This window comes from Callithrix jacchus, chromosome 8 (genome assembly GCF_049354715.1).
Source record: "Callithrix jacchus isolate 240 chromosome 8, calJac240_pri, whole genome shotgun sequence".
NCBI lineage: Eukaryota > Metazoa > Chordata > Mammalia > Primates > Cebidae > Callithrix > Callithrix jacchus.
Genome location: NC_133509.1, coordinates 69870925 through 69890043, shown reverse-complemented (window position 1 = coordinate 69890043; position 19119 = coordinate 69870925). Strand labels below are relative to the sequence as shown.

At 48.6% G+C, this 19119-nt stretch overlaps 1 long non-coding RNA gene across 1 annotated transcript; it reads left to right on the top strand.

Moving 5' to 3' along the window:
- Nucleotides 1-8423: 8423 nt before the first annotated feature.
- On the top strand, nucleotides 8424-12082 carry LOC144577391 (uncharacterized). Its single transcript, XR_013521156.1, has 2 exons — nucleotides 8424-8803; nucleotides 11324-12082. It is a non-coding gene; the product is annotated as an uncharacterized LOC144577391 (long non-coding RNA).
- The last annotated feature ends 7037 nt before the right edge of the window (nucleotides 12083-19119 follow it).

The following is a 19119-nucleotide window of genomic DNA, read 5'->3' as shown; positions in this document are numbered from 1 at the left end:
TGCGGAGCAATCGGAGGCGGGGATCAGCTGGCGTGGAGGGGGTTTCTGAGGCAGCTTGTTCCTAACACCTCACGTGATCCACCCACCTCCGCCTCCCAAAGTGCTAGGGTTACAGATGAAGCCACTGCACCCAGCCTCGTAAGTACTTAACAAATATTTTTTAAACTTAAGTAATTTGGTAAAACAAGCTACTATAAAGACATTCCATCCTTTCAATTTCTTGACTAATTATAGTTAATGTTCATATACATTTTATATCTATTTATAAGAGCAAATGAATATTAATGAAAAAACTAGGACGCCATTGATCGTGTTGTGTGTGAAAGTTTGGCTGGGATTTCACAACCTATTTATAGGCAAATTTTCTGTTAGCACCATTGCTTCTGGTTCATGAGATGAACTAATAGTTATTTCCTGGTGTTTCAGAAGAACGCCCTGGCTACCTGGCTACCTGGCCCCAGCTAGTCTGCCATCCTCTCGAAGAAGCATATCATGTAATTCAGCCGTTCCAGACCCAATTATTTCTGAAAAAGTGAGAGCACTCTTTCTGCCAACCCAGAGTCCTTTGTAACTGAGCCCGTGTCTTCTGCAGAGTTTAGGAGGAGGATCTGGATTCAATCTGCCTCTTTAGAGGGAACAATTGTGTTTGCAACACTTGTGGTTCTCCTTATGAAATGAACTGCTGAGTCACCTCTATGAGGAATTCTTGTAATGAGCTTCCCAGATTTCCCAAGATTCCTTTTATATTCATTTTTCCTTGATTAAGAAATGAGTGCAGGCCGGGCGTGATGGCTCTCACCTGTAAGCCCAGCACTTTGGGAGGCCAAGGAAGGAAGATCATTTGAGCTTAGGAGTTTGAAACCAGCCTGGGTCACATGGTGAAACACCTTCTTTACAAAAAAATGCAAAACAATTAGCTGGGCGGTGTGGTGCATGCCTGTAGTCCCAGCTACTTGGGAGGCTGAGGCAGGAGAATTGTTTGAACCTGGGAGGTGGAGGTTGCAGTGAGCTGAGATTGTGCCACTGTACTCCAGCCTGGGTGACAGAGCAGACCCTGTCTCAAAAAAAAAAAAAAAAAGAGTAGCCTAGTAAATATCACAAAAGGTAGGGAGACATGGGTGTTTACAGCTGAGACTCCTTCAGGTGCAGTGCAGGGAGCTTTGAAACAGAACCACCTTCCTTCCTTTCTCTTTTTCCTTGCTTTCTCCTCCTCCTCCTCCTCCTCCTCCTCCTCCTCCTCCTCCTCCTCCTCCTCCTCCTCCTCCTCCTTCTTCTTCCTCTTTTTCTTCCTCCTCCTCCTCCTCCTCTTCTTCTTCTTCTTCTTTTCTTCTTTTAGATATGAGGTCTATAATATGTTGCCCAGGCTGGTCTTGAATTCCGATCCTCCTGCGTGGGCCTCCCAAAGTTCTGGGTTTACAGGTGTGAGCCACCGCACCTGGCCCAGAACCTGCCCTTCTATTTGCTAAGGGCTCCATTCACAGATGTGGGAAAGACTGCCGGCTGGGACCCTTTCTGGGAAAAGAGGGGCCAGTTGCACACACACTGTTGACTTTCTGCCCAAATGGTCTGCTTCAAAAGGCCACTTCATCTTAATTGGAACTTTTATTTCCTGCTGCTCAGTGCTCCAGGCCTCCCATATCCTGATGAGGGAAGGCACTTTTGCTACTGTTTCTGGCTTGCTGGTCCTGCATCGTGGCTTCCTTCCAGCCTTACTGTTTTTGCTTTGTCTGAGACAGGGTCTCACTCTATCTCCGAGGCTGGAGTGCAGTGGTGCAATCACATCTCACTGCAGCAGCCTCAACCTTCCGGGCTCAACCTTCCGAGCTCAAGCAATTCTCCTACCTCAGGCTTCTGAGTAGCCGGGACTGCAAGTGCATGCCACCACACCTGGCTCTTTTTTCTTTTTTGTAGACACAGGGTCCCACTGTGTTGCCCAGGCTGTTCTCAAACTCTTGGGCTCAAGCATTCCTCTTGGTTTTGCCTCCCAAAGTGCTGGGATGACAGGCATGAGCCACTGCGCCCAGCCCACCCTCATTGTTGAGCAGTCTGAACAACCAAGCTCCTGGTGAGAATTCTATGACCTACCCTCCAGCAGGCAGCAACAGGATTGGGCCCAGGGTCCAGCTGGACACATCCCTTGAGCTTCTGACCTCATGATCTGTCTACCTCGGCCTCTCAAAGTGCTGAGATTACAGGCGTGAGCCACTATGCGCAGCCTTTTTTTGTTTTTGTTATTTTTTTTGAGACAGAGTTTAGCTCTTTTTGCCCAGCCTAGAGTACAATGGCACGATCTTGGCTTACGGCAACTTTCGCCTCCAGGGTTCAAGTGATTCTCCTGCCTCAGCTTCCCTAGTAGCTGGGATTACAGGTGTTGGTCACCACGCCCCCTTGATTTTTTATATTTTTAGTAGAGATGAGATTTCGCTATGTCGCCAGGATGGTCTCAAACTCCTGACCTCAGGCAATCCACCTGCCTCAGCCTCCCAAAGTGCTGGGATTACAGGCGTGAGCCACCTTGCCCAACCTTTAAAGATTAACTTTAAAAAAAATTTTTTTTTGTTTTTTGAGACAGAGTCTTGCTCTGTCGCCCAGGCTGGAGTGCAATGGCACAACTCAGTGCAACCTCTGCTTCCTGGGTTTAAGCGATTCTTCCACCTCAGCCTCTGAGTAGCTGGGACTGCAGGTGCGTGCCACCACACCTGGCTAATTTTTTGTTTTTTTGTTTTTTGTTTTTGAGACAGAGTCTCACTGTGTCACCCAGGCTGGAGAGCAGTGGCATGATCTCAGCTCACTGCAACCTCCGCCTCCCAGATTCAGGTGATTCTCCTGCCTCAGCCTCCTGAGTAGCTGGGATTACAGGTGTGCACCACCACACCCAGCTAATTTTTGCATTTTTAGTAGAGATGGGGTTTCATCATGTTGTTCAGCCTGGCCTCGAACTTCTGACCTCGAACTCCTGACCTCGTGATCCTCCCGCCTCGGCCTCCCAAAGTCCAGGGATTGCAGGTGTGAGCCACCGCGCCTGGCCCCATTTTTTGTATTTTTAGTAGAGACAGGGTTTCACCAGATTGGCCAGGCTGATCTCGAACTCCTGACCTCAAGTGATCTGCCCGCCTTGGCTTCTCAAAGTGCTAGGATTACAGGCATGACCCACCACACCAGGCCTATGAAGACTTTTTATCTGCCCTGTTTCAGAAAATTGGTCCCACTAATTGGAGTCAACACTCACACCACCCTCACCTGGGCTGCAGAAGGCCTTGTCTCAGCCAGTAGGCTGGGGACACAGCACCTAGACCTTCACTCCAGTCCTTGGGTTTCTGTGGCTTCTATCCTGGAATGACTGTCCACATTCAGCACACACTCCTCAGGTTAGGCATGAATCGGGAGGTGGAAGGTTGCTCAGGAATCTGTGTACTATGCAGGAAAAAGGAACACTGGCATCACACAGTCAATGTGGATTGATACCTGTATTTCCACCCCACTTTGGAAGATCCTAAGAGATGGCATCTCAGAGTCGGGAACAGTCACCACTCCCATAAGGGTTATCAGGGAGGGCTTTGTAACATCCAACAGGTTCTTCTCTGGTGCCCAGATAGAGCCAATTTATCAAGACAGGAAAACTGCAATAGAGAGTGTAGTACACCAAGAGCTGACAAAATAAAAGACCACAATTTTACTACTACTAAATCAGTCTCTGAAGACTCAGAGGCTAGGAGTTTTCAAGAATAGCTCGGTGGGCAGGGGGCTAGGGAATCGGTACTGCTGGATGGCTGGGGATATAATCATAGTGGTGTGGGAAATGGTCTTCTTGCACTGAGTCTATTTCTGGGTATGGGCCACAGAAAAGTTGGGTCAAGAGGCCTGGTCTTCAGAAATGCAGATGGCTGAAAAGTTATCTCAGAAGGCCAGTCTCAGTTTCTACAGTAGTGATGTATGTGATATAAGAAAGTAGTTGGAGAAGTTGCAAATCTTGTGACTTCTGGAATAATGGCTGGTAATCATTGAACTATGTGTACATCGTAGCAGAGCTCAGGCCCCTCGCATCCTCCTAACCTGGTGGCCTTTTATTGGTTTTACAAAAGTGGTTTAATTTTGGAGAAGAGCTATTATCATTTAAACTATAAACTACGTTTCTCCCAGAGGTACCTTGGCTCATTCTTAGTTGTGAATGAGCACTCCAAGGGCACTTTGGAGGTGAAAGGCAGGATGGAGTTCGTTAGGTCAGATGCCTTTCACTGTCATCATTTACTCACCGTTAAAGTGTTTTCAAAGGCAGTTTCAGCTTCAGGAAGAGGTGGCATTTACTTTCCTTAATATGCCGAGGATCACCCCTCCCCAGCTTCTGGACAACCAGTTTTCAATGAAGTCTCTTTGGTCTGCGACTCCAGGCTTTTGGCAAAGGGTTTAGAAAAGCTGCTCAGAGAATGCCAAGTGCCAGAAGAGCAGGATGAGAGGGGAGGGCACTGTACCACGCTGGGACTCCTGGGTTCTAGTCCAGCTTTGCAACTCATGAGCAAGTTCCAACTCCTAGGCCCCTTCCTGGTCTGTGAAATTCGGGTGATTAGGGAATTGGTCAGAAGCTCCCCAACCTCTCCTCTAGCTTGCAAAGTCTAGTTTCCTTTGCATTCCAGTCCCCGCCCCGACCCGGCTTGTACATCTGGACACCTGGAGAAGATGCCACGAGATTCATCTGACTCATGTTACGGTAACAGGATGCATTTCATGCTGCTCTCTGGACCTGGAAGAAAACAAGAGTGCCAAGCATGGACCAGCCTGCAAGCATTTCCTGTTTCTCCGAAAGCTGACTGGCTGTCAGCATTCCCGGGCCATGCATGCCATGCATGCATCTCCTGATCTGCCCAGGCCCTCGGCCACCCCTGTGTCTTCTAGGACTGGGTGTGGCCCCGGTCCGCTTATTGGCGTCTGGCCCAAGAGCTGAGAGGTGTCATCACTGTCGTCCCATGGGTGGAGCTGGTGTGGAAGGAGGGCCACAGCCCAGCCACACCTGCAGCCCAGCCACACCTGCAGGGCAACTGTGTGCCCAAGTGTCCCAGCACCCGGCCTGGTACATCAGAGGTCTCAGTCAGATCCATGATGATTCCTGGTGCCTCCAGAGGCCCAACCTGGGGAATAATGTGCTTGGCACATCCATGGATCTGAAACACGGGAGTTCGTGGCAGGGCCTGCTCCCAGAATGTATTCATTCACACTGCCAGACTCCTGGCCCATCAGTTCCTTCAAATATGCTGAGCTGAGATCTTCCAGGCCCTGAGACCCCAGCATGGAGGGTGGTGTTCATGGAGGCCTTTCTGACAAGATCAGGTGGGGTGAGGAGAGGGTCTGAGAGACCTTTTGTGCAAATCGCTAGTGTGACAGGCCAGAGTCTGCTGTCACACGCACATGGTGGGTATTTGGAGAGTGTTTAATAAAGGAACCATTTACAAAGGCCAGGAGGGCCCAGTGCGAGGCGGCCACGAGGGTTGGTGCTGGACATGGGGCTTGTGGCAGCTGCCTGGATCCCACCTGGCCCTGGCGGGAGCCTGAACCCAAAGATAACCCAGGGAGAAAAAGAAAGAGGGGTGAGGGCATGGGTGCGGGCGTGGGTGCGGTGCGGCCCTCAGGTGACCCGCAACGCCTGTGAAGAGCCCGCAGGGAGGCCAGGGAGTAAATCCCAACCTTGCTCACCCTCCGCCTCACATCTTCGCACCGCCCATCTTTGCCGCGTTTCCCTAGGCTGAGCACAGCCAGAATCCCACTGGCCAAAGCTGCAGCACCACTGTCCCCAAGATGTGGCCAGAGGGACAAATGTCAGCACAGCTAGCTGATGTTTAAGTGGTTTTCTTTTGTCTTTGCAATTTAAAGATAACCATGTGAAAAATAGCTGCATTCCAATATCTCAAGAGTTAAAAGAATCTCATCCCAGATGCCCTGCACCAGGTTTGCGGGCTTCTTTCTGGCAGAGTCTGGGTGGGTGTCCCCAGGCATTTGCCCTCCTGCCCCCATGGTCACCCGGGAGGGCTGGGCAGGCCAGGCGCTCTGTCCAGGAAAGCCCCTGGAGTGGGAGCAAGCTCTGAATCACACGTTCCACCCTGACACCCCTTAGAAATGTAAGCTGCCTGTCATTGATTCTTCAGCCAGCCACTTTTTACACATTACAGCTAAAGGAAGGCACAATGGCGGCCTATTGCTTAACAGTGGGAGTGCAGTGACACCATTCACCTCTCTGGGGTGAGGGAGGAAACAAAAGAAAAAGAAATGAGAATAAATACACTTTACATCCCAGTATCATAAAATATTACAAAGAGTTTTGCTTTTACAAAATCAAACCACCCACAACTGTACCTACCAAGTAAAAGTGCACCTTTGTTCGTAAGCAGAGGGATGAGGAAACACACTGAGGACACGGACTCATTTCCAGTGCACAGCTTTAGGGACCAGTGTCAGGGTGGTTGTAAAGATTACATTCAGAATGAGCTCTTCCCAGATGTCAAGTCACAATGCAGAGTCCCTACTGTACCTCCAACTCCAAGGCTACCCGCTAGCCTCACCCTCTAAGGCTTAGCTGGGAGTGCAATGAGCTAAAATAAGTCAACCCCAATGGAGTGCAGGGGCCCAGGGGAGCTCCTTAGCCATGTGGAGTCTGGGTTTGCCCCCGTGCCAGGCTGCTACAGGGAGGGGCCATTCATCCAAATGAACCCTTGAGCTGCAAGGGGAAGGGGGTGAATGGAAAATATGTCCCCTCCCAGGTGGTTCCCAGGTTCCAGGAAGAAGCATAGATCATGCCTCCATCCATCCCAGAAGAGAAGAAGAAGGGTCCTGGGGAAGAGGGGGCCTGAGTCCCATGAAGGCGGGGAGGAGGCAGGTGAGGTGGCTGATGTGAAGCTGCAAGTTCCCTTTGCATATCGAAAGCTGCCAGTTGCAGCCGGATGTAGGGGAAAGTGTCGGGGGAGATAAGGGGCCCCATGAGCAGAGTACCCACCATGGGAAGATAAAAATAGAAATAGAGTTCTCCCCACCTCCACCCCAGCCGAAGAATGTGTGAAAAGTCACTCTGGAATGCCGCAGAAGCAGCCATGCAAATTAAACTCATTAAATGAAACACTACAAGTACAGGGCCTAGCACTGACTTGCCACACGGTAGGTGCACAGTGAATATTGCTACACACACACACACACACACACACACACACACACCTGTGTCTGGCCCCACCACAAGCTGAAATGCACACCTGCTTGATCTGTTCACCAGGCACCTCCTTGACAGGCATGACCTCAGCTGCCCACACTTGCAGGCCTCCCATAACTGGCCACAGCAATCCCAGCGCAGCGCCCCTGGCGTGGGAGGGGCGTGGCAGGGCAGCCCTCACCACAGGTGTCAGCCCTGGTGGGCTGGGTTCCAGGCAAACATTCTACTGCCAAGTCTCCACAGGGGTGAAGGTTCTCCCGGAGCTGGACCCTTTGATTCCAGGTGCAGGGCCTGGGGCGCCTTGTCACTTCTCCCTCCTTTTTGCCAACCAACCTGTCCTCCTCCACATTTGGAGACAGGTAGCTGGGCCCCTCCATGTCAGGCTCCCTGCAGGGTGACCCTGGGGTGTCAGGTCTGGAGCAGGCAAGGAGAGGCTGGAAGACAGTCTTCCAGTGACTCAAGCCAGGTTGACCCTTCACTAGCCAGAGGAGTCAACCCCTCCATTCTGATGTGGAGTTCAGTCTCCTCCACCACACACTTGCACGAAGAGTTGGGAGACTGAGTATGGAGAAGGACAGGGATAACGCTGAGGGCTGAACCCTGGGGGGTGGTGCCAACCTGGATTTTGCATCAGAGCAGGCGGAGAGCGAGGACCATGTCAGAGCACCCACTGTGCCTGGCTCTGTGCCAGGCCTTTGAATAGTCTCATTTCATCTTCACCATAACTTGGTCAGGTAGGTGTTCAAGACCCATTTTACAGATGAAGAGACTGAAGCACAAAGTTTAATCTAGTTGCCAGAATCACACAGCTCTCTGAGAGGGGTGGCCTCTGGCTCCATTGGAGGTGCTGTGTTTTCTGACTGAGGGTTGGGGCTGGGGTGGATCTGGGTAAAAGGCTGTGGATGGACTTCAGGCTACAGCCCAAGGACCCGTGTGGGGGGAGGCTGGCTTGGTGGGCGTGCAGTGCTGTCACACATGGGTCAATACTGTGGGTGCCCAGCTGGCCAGTGGAAGGCTGTGGAAGAGGTTTACACAGGCCTCGCTGTCCCCAGGGTCACCAGGCCCCCTCCCCTGCAGTAAGTGGGGGTCCCCAAGCCTTAGATTGCAGCGTGGGTGATGACTTCTTTCTGCCTTCCCAGTTGATGCCCTTGGAAAAGCCCCTGCTTCCACCATGGGCCACAGATGCTGTGTAATTTCCTGTGGGTCAGCCCTCCAACGAAGGCTGTGACGGGTACATGACTCAGGCCTTGGCCTGCCACTGACAAGCCACCAGCTGCATGGCTCCCAGCTGACTTGGTGGACACAGGAGCGGCACCCACTGGCTTCCCCCATTTCTGCTTATTCCTGCACTAGGAGAGGTGCACCCGCCGAGGCAATGGGCTAGGCAGACTGTGGGTCACACTGGACCCAGAACACGTCAGGAACTGAGAGCGGTTCTGGGTCATCACTGGGGAGAACTGTGACTGAGACAGACCCTTCGCCAGCTCTGGAGCAAGTCGGGAGCCTCCAGGCTCAGCAACCTCCGTGGCACCAGCAAGCTATTGGAGCTGGGCCCGCTCTCCCCATCTTCTACTCCCAAGGAAGAACATTTTCCAGCTTCCCACAGGAGAGCCGCAGGTGAATTTGCTCTTTTTGGAGAAAGGTGTTTGCTTAGATAATTTTAAAAAAAAAGAGAAATCAAACCCATTCAGTGTTTATTTCAAGCTGCCTTCCAGGAATTCACCATGGATATACAGGCCCTTGAAAGGCCACAGCAGACAGCAGGCCTTTGGAAAACAAGAAAGGTCATCTTTGGATGATCCCTTGGGGTGGGCCCCTTGGGGTGGGGAAGCACAGGCCAGGGCACCAGTCATACTTCTGGGCAATTTGAAGTCATGTGTTCTGTGTCACCAAGGCTGTGACTCATCCCTGTGCTTGCGGAAGCTCATTCACAAAGGGACGAAACTGCTCTGCAGGCACTTTTCCAAGTGAGCACTGCCCACCTCCCAGAGGGGAAACTGGGGCTGTGGGACGTAGGCCTGGCCATCCCATGTTCAAGCCGTCCAGGCAGGGGCCCCTCAGGGCCAGGACCAGAAGAGTTCGGTTCTGGGTCCCCACCCCCTAGGATTTCAATAAATGTCTGTTAGATGAATGAATGAACAACAGAAGAAATGAAGTGAAGCTGGTACAAAACTCTAAAGCTCCTCCTTATGATGTAGATGTTCTCTGTGTTCTTGCTTCTCAGGGAAGAGGAGGGATGTTTATGTGACCCTTGGGATGGAGGCTGGACCTCCGTGAGCTGACACTGGCTGAGGGCACAGAAGCTATGTGCCCAGGCTTGGCTCTCCTTCCACATCCCTCTAAGAAGGTGGGAGCTGTCCTGAAATCCTTTGAGGGGATAGGGCCACTTGGTATCTGGGCTATTTCCAGAATTATAAATAGCTCATGTTGTTTGTGATCCTCAAAGGAATTTCATTTATTTACTTTTTATTTATTGAGACAGAATGTCACTATGTTGCTCAGGATGGTCTCGAACTCCTGCCTTCAAGTGATCCTCCTGTCTGAGCCTCCCAAAGTACTGGGATTACAGGCATGAGCCACTGTGCCTGGCTCAAATGAGGTTTTTACTTATTTTTATCTTTATTCATTTATTTATTTTTGAGACAGAGTCTGTCACCCAGTCTGGAGTGCAGTGGCACGTGATCTTGACTCACGGCAACCTCCATCCCCCCGGGTTCAAGCAATTCTCCTGCCTCAGCCTCCCGAATAGCTGGGATTACAGGTGTCTGTCACCGTGCTGGCTAATTTTTGTATTTTTAGTAGAGACAGGGTTTCACCGTCTTGGCCATGCTGGTCTTGAACTCCCAACGTCATGATCCACCCGCCTCAGCCTTCCAAAGTGCTTAGACTGCAGGCATGAGCCACTGTGCCTGGCCTATTCATTTATTTTTTGAGATAGAATCCTGATCTGTTATCCAGGCTAGAGTGCAGTGGCAAGATCTTGGCTCACTGCAACCTCTGCCTCCCGGGTTCAAGTGATTCTTATGCCTCAGCCTTCCAAGTAGCTGGAACTATGGTCCTATGCCATCACACCTGGCTAATTTTTTTTTTTTTTGAGACAGAGTTCCACTGTCGTCCAGGCTAGAATGCAGTGACACGATCTTGGCTCATTGCAACCTCCACCTCCCAGTTTCAAGGGATTTATGTGCCTCAGCCTCCTGAATAGCTGGGATTACAGGCCTCCATCTCTATACCCAGTTAATTTTTGTATTTTTGGTAGAGACGGGGTTTCACCGTGTTGGCCAGGCTGGTCTCGAACTCCTGGCCTCAAGTGATCTGCTCACCTTGGCCTCCTGAAGCACTGGGATAACAGGCGTGAGCCACCGTGCCTGGCCAAACTAATATATATATATATATTTTTTTAATTATTATTATTGTGCTCCTTACAACAACAAAGGCCTGGTGATAGATGCTAAGAGCCCAATCTAGATCCGTGGGCCTCAGTCAGGCTGTCCTGACAGAGTGGATGGAGGTGGTATCTATCCATGCTGCAGGTTCCCCACCCTACTGCACCTCCTCCCTGGCTGAGAATCCCCACCTTTAGTTGCTCCTGTAGGTTGGACAGCTATGGTTGGGGCAGCTGTCACCCAGAGATTGTGGGGACAGTTCTAGGCTTGCCTAAGGGCTCTGGGATCTGAAATCTGGACCACATGGTACAGCAAGATAAACAGTACACAGCTGATTCTCGAGCGTGTCTAAAATTCCAAAATTATTCCAGAATGAATGAGACTTCCTGGGTAACCAGTACCTAAAAGCTTAACCTGTGATAGCACTCCGCCCCGGCCCCCTTCTCTGCCTGCCCACCCGTTCTTGAGACATCATCGGGCCTCCATAGAGACACCTCCCTTCATAGTAAGGAGTCCACTTGGCCCAGACTTCTGGAGTCAGGAGGTGGAGGCTTCCTCGAGCCCGGCTCATCATCCCAGAATTCTTTATTTCTCTCTCCTGATTTGGATTTTTGTTTTCTATATTTCCTATGATTTCACTTTTTCTTTTTCACAAAGTCTTTTTTTTTTTCTTGAAGTATTTCTCCTTTTCTCTTTCCTTTGCTTTGTCTTCTCCTTAGTAAATCAAATTGCCTAATTGTCCACCTGGCAGGTGAGGACTGGAACCCAGGGAGGATGTGGCACTGGACAGAGTCTTCCAATGGAGGCCAGAGCTTGGTCCACCCACACAGCGGCAGATCCACGGGTCTCCCTGGACCCTCTGTGTCCGAGTGTCCATCTGGGAGCTTCCACTGAGGGGCACAAGAGAACGGAAGCAGAAGAAGACACCGAGGGTTGGCTCCTTACGAGAGAGAAAAGGGTATAAGGAGAATGGTTTAATGGTTTTGTCAGACTGATCACACTAATGGCCACAACATTGAAGCTGAGCGGGTCAGTGATGCAGCAGGCATTTTTGCTAAAGGGAGAATCCGAGAATCCAAGTTTGCCTGGCCCTGTCCCTGAGGCAGGATTTCTCACTCCCGGGGCCTTTCACAGACGTGCATTTTACCATTCTCTAACCATAAACAAATGAAAACTCTCCTGGCATACAGCTTTAAAAGACCATTGTCTCGAAAGGAAATTGGGACTGCATTTTCCCACAAGTTCAAGGAGTTGTGATTACTCAGAACACCCTCTCGACATTCTTGTGAACATCTGAGAAATTCCCACTGCCTCCCATTGCCCTTAGAGCAGGGAGCCAGGGATGTGCACTCTCAGACAAGTGCTTCTGGGCTCACAGCAGCTGTGTAAACCATTGCACAACTGTAAGCGGGGTGTGTGTGTGTGTGTGTGTGTGTGTGTGTGTGTGTGTGTTTTACTTTGCTTGATAATGAAAGGAAATGCAAATAAAGAAATAATGGCTTCTGGTAAATTTATGCCTAAAAGATGACTTCTTTCCTACTCTCTAGCCCACTCACCTCCTCAAAATTCCTCCCAAGATTTTTTTTCCAGGAGCTTCTTTCCCAGAGCGGTATTCCAGGATTGCTGCAGGACATGTGACAATGGAATTACTTCCATGAGAGCCCGACTTTGGGGCTTAAAGTTGTCCCTAAGCCCAGAGACGGATGCAGGTACTCTCCATAGTGGAAGGGCCTTCTGGCTACCAGCCACCCATGCAGAGTGAAACTCCAGGCACACAAAAAAGACGTGAGGCGTCTTGGCAAATACTGAAGCCACTGCTAGAAAAGAAGGGCCCCACACAAGCCTGCCCCCATCACTCCATGGAGACAGAGACGGTTCACTGTGGTCCCCCACAACCATGCAGGATGAGCCCGTGGGAGGCTGAATGTGTCCAGGGGAGACCTTTGTGCCTGCTAACCTGGGGCCTGCCAGAAGCCCAAAGAAGTGCCTGCAGTTAGCCAGGAGGGAGCAGAGACAGGAAATAAGGTTTCCCAGCATCATCTGCCTGGGTGAATGTTGTTGGCAGGTAGACATCAGCCTCAATTTCTTATTTTTTTTTTCTCTTTATCAGCAGCATGAAAATCTGCCTCAATTTCTGAAAAATAGTCTGATTTTCTAAGAAAGGAGAAAGGAAGGGAGGAAGGGGGAAAAGGGAAAAATAAAGAAAAAAGAAAGGGAGATATCAACGTTCTAGATCTGTGCTGTCCACTGACCACATAGCGCTAGTGGGCACCAAAATGTGGATGGTCTGAAACAGGATTCACTGTAAGTGTAAAATACACACTGGGTTTCAAAGGCTCAGTGAGGAAAGGGATCTGTAAAATAAGTAACAATCATTGCCATCAGTTACATATTGAAATAATAATCTTTTGGCTGGGTGTGGTGGCTCATGCCTGTAATCCTAGCACTATGGGAGGCTGAGGTGGGTGGATCACCTGAGGTCAGGAGTTCAAGACCAGCCTGGCCATCATGGTGAAATCCCATCTTTAAAAAGAATTAAAAAAAAAAAATCTTTTCATGATTTTTTATTAAGCAAAATAGATCATAATTTGTTTCACCTGTTTTTATTTATTTTTCATTTTTTGAGAGGGAGTCTCGCTCTGTTGCCCAGGGTAGAATGCAATGGCGCAATCTTGGCTCACTGCAACCTCCACTTCCTGGGTTCAAGCAATTCTCCTGCCTCAGCCTCTTGAGTAGCTGAGATTACAGGCCCCCACCACCACGCTCAGTTAATTTTTGTATCTTAGTAGAGACGGGGTTTCACCATGTTGGTCAGGCTGATCTCACCTCAGGTGATCCTCCCATCTCAGCCTCCCAAAGTGCTGGGATTATAGGCATGAGCCACCGTGCCTGGCCTGTTTCACTTGTTTTTAAAATGTGGCCTCTAGAACGCTCCCAGCTCCATCTGGGCCCGACCTCTGTTTACAAGGCAGGGCCACCCTAGGTAGTAACCTTGAAATGATACCCCTGGTCCCAGCCCCACTTCAACCTTTTACCAAACTATGAAGGTCTCTTGCTCAGCCCCCTTTCCCCGAAAGGGACTGGAAGTAAACTAGCCCAGTGTGTGGGTGTCTAGATTCTTGGGTTCTCCAGAAAAATCCAAGCATCTCCCTGAAAAACGCTTTTGCTTTAAAAAAAAAAAATAGAGATGAGCTTTCTCTATGTTGCCCAGGCTGGTCTGAAATTCCTGACCTCAAGGGATTCACCTGGCTCAGCCTCCCAAAGTTCTGGGATTACAGGTGTGAGCCATCAGCCATCCTGCCCGACCCTGTTTTGCTTTTTAAGCAGCTATTTTCTGAGTGCTGCTTGACCTTTTAAAATCCTGCACTTCATAGAAAGGCACACCACAGGGGCTTTCTAGCACTCACTTGAGATAGTCAGATGGGTGGCTATGTGATAGAAAGGGAAATTTTGAATAGGATGTGTGAGTCGTGGGAGGGTCAGGCGTCAGTGCAGACTGAGGCCTGGATGGACACTGTTCAAGTTTGAATCCGGGTTCACTGGTCCTTAGGAGACTTTTTAAAGTGCTGCTACAGAACATCACAGCAACAGTCACAGAACATTTTTTCTTTTTCTTTTTTTCTTTTTTGAGACGGTCTTGCTCAGTTGCCCAGGCTCAAATGCAGTGGTGTAATCTCGGCTCACTGCAACTTCTGCCTCCCAAGCCCAAGCAATCTCACGTGCCAGCCTCCTGAGTAGCTGGAACTAAGAAGATTTTTCCAACAGGTGTTGAGCATCGCAGACCTGTGTGTGTGTGTGTGTGTGTGTGTGTGTGTGTGTGTATACATTCACACACAAACACATTGTATTAGTCCATTCTCACACTGCTGTAAAGAACTACCTGAGGCTGGGTGTGATGGCTCACATCTGTAACTCCAGCAGTTTGGGAGGCCGAGGCGGACAGATCACCTGAGATGAGGAGTTTGAGACCAGCCTGGCCAACATGGTGAAACCTGGTCTCTACTGAAAATACAAAAATTAGCCAGGTTTGGTGGCAGATGCCTCTAATCCCTGCTACTTGGGAGACTGAGGCAGGGAACTCACTTGAACCCAGCAGGTGGAAGTTGCAATGGGCCCACATCGTGCCACAGCACTCCAGCCTGGGCAACAGAGTGAGTGCAGCTCTGTCTTAAAAAAAGAAGAACTACCTGAGACTGGATAATTTATGAAGAAAAGAGGTTTAATTGCCTCTCAGTCTTAACAAGAAGCATGACTGGAAGGCCTCAGGAAACTTGCAATCCTGGTGGAAGGTGAAGGGGATTCAAGCATCTTCTTCACATGGTGGCAGGAGAAAGAGAGAGAGAAGGGGGAAGCACCACGCACTTTCCAACCATCGGATTTCGTGAGAACTCACTCTCACCAGAACAGCAAGGGTAAGTCTGCCCCCATGATCCTATCACCTCCCACCAGGCTCCTCCTCTGACACATGGGGATTACAATTTGAGATGAGATTTAGGTGGGGATACATAGCCAAACCATACCACATGTACATTTATGTATTTAATATGTTAAAATATATTACTTGGTATATTATATTAAATATAAGTTTATATATAATATGTAAACTTATATTTAATGTAATATTTCATATATATTTATAGATATTGTGAAAATGGCAGGACCTTGTTTTGAGCATTTCTGAACTTTGCATGCATTTCTGGTTATAAATTGTTCTACACAGAAGATATGTCTCTTTTGCTCCATTGCTGCTGTGCCCCTTTGACATACCGCATCAATGTCTTTATTTGTTGAGCAATTTTTCTTACCTTCTGGCACTACAAGATACTCTAGGCTCATCTTGTATATTTTCTACTCCAATCCTTGAATCAGCCGGTTATCAAAGGAGACTGGTATCTTTGGAGAATGGTGTTACAAACCCGAGATCTGGGTGCTAGATGTGCTCATTGCTACTAGGGTGCCATTCCTCAGACTCTTGGGTGACAGAGTAAAGAAATATATATACATGCATTTACTAACACATATATACACATTTCTATATGTAGCCATCTTTGTCCATATACATGTATATTTTTGAGACAGGGTCTCACTCTGTCACCCAGACTGGAGTGCAGTGGCAAAATCTTGGCTCACTGCAGCCTTAACCTCCCAGATTCAAGTCATCCTCCCAACTCAGCCTCCTGAGTGGCTAAGACCGCACCACCAAACCTGGCTAATTTTCATATTTTCAGTGGAGACAGGGTTTCACCATGTTGCCCAGGCTGGTCTCAAACTCCTGGCCTCAAGCCATCTGCCCACCTTGGCCTCCCAAAGTGCTGGGATTACAGGTGTGAGCCACCTTGCCCAGTCACATTTTTGTCTATCTTAAGCTAAACACAAGTTATTACTGATGCCTCCAAGTCTAATTCACTATCACATAGACCCTTCTAGCCTCCTTCTTGCTTCTCTTCTCACTCCAACTCTGCACGTATTTCTCAATCCTTATTCCAGGGAGGGCTAGCACCCCCAGTGAAGAACTTTCTTTCCAGAAGAATATTGTTTGTGAAGAGGAAAAAAACAATGTGCTTAATTACTATCAATGGAAAGAGAAAATGTCATCAAATTTTACAAACAACTGGAAATGTCCTAAGTTGTCATTGGAATGTGTTGCTGATGGAACACAGCAGTCTCTATGAGTCACCAAAGCACACGAGTTACGTGAGCCACTCTCTTGGTCCAAGGCCTGGCTCACTTTGCTCCCAGCATCTCTTTCCTGGTGCTGGGTGGTAGAGGCTCTGGACTGGAGCCTACAGGAGGGGCCTGAACACATTTGTCCACCCTCCAAAGTCAAATGCGCCTCAGTGTCTTCCTAGAACTGTGTCTCAGAGCTGATGGGCTCTAGCTGCTGTGGTCAGTGATGCCAACCTCAGATGCTTCAGCAAAGCTCAGTGTGAATTCACATCAGTGTGATGATGTCCTGCAGAAGAGCCCAGTACCAGACAGAGAGTGGTTCGTCTGTGTCTTCCCAGCCTGGAGTCCTACCCTCCAGGAGGATGTGCATCTCCTCCCAATGCCGACATGGGCAACAAGAATTTCCCTCTCTTCTCAAGTTTGTGCTCATGTGAGCGTTGGCCTTACTAGTGTGGGCTTCCTCATCCAAGCCAACACAGCCTATTTGTGAAAGCTTACATTTAATTATACAACTCATAATACTTGGAACACTTACTATATGCAATGTTTCAAGCATTTTGCTTCTATCAATTTATTTAATCTTCACAACAAGCCTCTTATTAGTTTTATTTTCGTAGAAAAAGAGTAAGGCATATTGAGATTTTTTTTTTCTTTACCTCTTACACATCTAGTAACTAATGAAGTCAGGGTCTCCACTGAACACCATGACCATTTATACTGCTGCTAAGTAATGCATGAATGCACGTGCATGGTTCAAAAACAAAGACAGACCAGGTACAAAAGCTCATGCCTGTAATCCCAACACTTAGGGAAGCTGAGGGGTGGATCCCTTGAGCCTAGGAGTTCGATACCAGCCTGGGCAACATAGTGAGACTTCAGCTTCACAAAAAATAAAAATATTAGCCAGGTATAGGTGTGTGTGCCTGTAGTTCCAGCTAAGCAGGGGGCTGAGGTGGAAGGATCACTTGAGCCCAGGAGATTGAGGCTGCAGTGAGCCATGATCATGCCACAGCACTCCAGCCTGAGTGACAGAACTGAGATCTTGTCTCAAAGAAATGAAAATTAAATAAGATAAAATTAAAAATCCAACACAGAAATATATGGATTAAAATTTATAATCCCCATTTATCACCTCCTTCCAATTCTCCTTTCCCCTTCGAGGTAACCACTCTTCATTGTGTGTCTCCTTCCAAAACTCTTTTTTTTTTACACTGTTTCGTGGATTTATTTTAAAACTAGAGAGATGGGGTCTTGCTATGCTGCCCAAGCTAGTCTAGAACTCCTGATCTCAAGCGATCCTCCCACCTCAGCCTCCCAAAGTGTTGGAATTACAGGTATGAGCCACTGCACCCAGACTTCTGACCTGTTTCTATGAATGATATAGACTTAAGATTTGGGACGGACTTTAAATATATATATATATATAATTATACTAATGTGTCATATTTTGACTTGTTAATTTCACTTGTCAATATTTCTTAGAGATCTTCCATGTCAGTGTATATTAATCTACCTCAGTCTTTCAAGGGTTCCACGGTGTGGATATCCTATAAGTTATTTATCTGGTCTCTAATGGATAGCTAAGTTGTTTCCAGCATTTTACTAGTTAAACATCACCTCGGCAAGCATCCTTGCATATGCCTTGGGTAATAATGTCGGAGGGTGGATTCCCAAAAATAGAATTTTTGAATCAGAGTGAATCCATATTTGACATGTTATTGCCGACTAAATGTTCTCCAAATAGATTGAGCTGATTTTCACTCTCCCCAGTGGAGCCTGAGAACGCCGGTTTCCCCACACCCTCACTAACACTGAGTAGTAGCAATCCTTAACATTTTTGCTAATCTGACAAGTGGAAAGTGGGATCTCCTTGTTTGAGTGTGAATTGGTTCTTTTTGAATTTGTGATTTTAGTTTCCTCATTACACATATGTTACTGGACTTTGACTTTCTTCTTTAGGCTTGTGCAATCATTTGCATCTTTCTTCATAGTAATCTAAAATAATCTTTAAAACTCTTTGTTGATTTCATCTTTTAGCTTAGGTAGATTTTGTTGAGAAATAGGAGTTTCCATTTCCGGAGCAGTGCAGGCCTATCTGGAATCGTTGTCACGATCCCTGTGGTACCTGGCAGGGTGACAACAACCCAGCCAGTGACAAGAGGGCTGATTCTCTGCCTCTCCCTACAGACACCTCCTTCTCAGGCCCTCCCAGTCCCACCTAGAGCCTTGCAAGTGCTCCTTCCTTAAGGATAAACTGTTCTAGAACACGTCAGCCATTGAAAGCTTGTGGACTTTTGTCACAGCCTCTAGGGTGGCTATGACTCAGCCCCTGGTGTCTAAGGTTGTCCACGGGAAAGTACTGATTCCCCTCACAAACCTGCCACAGCCTTGGCTCTGGGCCCGCAGAAGGGCTTGCTGTGCCTTCCTTCCACTGTGCATCTGCTGCTGCTCATTCCCGTCTTTTTTGTGCCATCAGAAAGATAGAACAGCCACAGATGCTAACCATTCAAATAGCGCTACATCACGCCATGAGAATAGACAGATACAGATTTTAGAGACCAGGTCTTGCTCTGTCACCCATGCTGGAGTGCCAGTGGTGTGGCCTTGGCTCCTTGCAGCATCTAACTCCTGGGCTCAAGTGATCCTTCACCTCAGCCTCTCTCCAAGCTGGGACTACAAACAAGTACCACCATGCTGGATTGGTTTTTTTTTTTCCTTGTTGAGATAGGGTCTTGCTCTGCCACCCAGGTTGGAGTGCAGTGGTGTGATCTTGGCTCACTGCAACCTCCGCCTGCCAGGTTCAAGCAATTCATGTGTGTCAGCCTCCCAAGTAGCTGGGACTACAGGTGCGCACCACCACACCTGGCTTATTTTTGTATT